This window comes from Dipodomys ordii, unplaced genomic scaffold (assembly GCF_000151885.1).
Source record: "Dipodomys ordii isolate 6190 unplaced genomic scaffold, Dord_2.0 Scaffold235, whole genome shotgun sequence".
Classification (NCBI taxonomy): Eukaryota; Metazoa; Chordata; class Mammalia; order Rodentia; family Heteromyidae; genus Dipodomys; species Dipodomys ordii.
In genome coordinates, this window is record NW_012267451.1 from 1,025,902 (window position 1) to 1,026,259 (window position 358).

Here is a 358-nt window from a genome sequence, read left to right on the forward strand (position 1 = left end):
GCTCTACCACTTGAGCCACAGCTCTACTTTCAGCTTTTCATGGTTAATTGGAAATCAGAGTCTCACAGACTTGCCTGATGGGTTTGACTTCAAACCACTACCCTCAAATCTCAACCTCCTGGGTAGCAAGGAATACAGGTGTGAGCCAGGGACACACAACAAGAAAAGATTTATTTCATCATGACTCCACATTCTCAAAGAAATGCCTCAAGTTCTGCTTACTAAATAGATATTTACTATCATCTATCTGGTGGAATTCTCCTCATCAACTACAACCCTCCATTGTGGGTACTAGAAACCAATGCCAGAACCACAATCAAGTGAGAAACTATAACTCTGACAAAATCTTTTTTTTTTT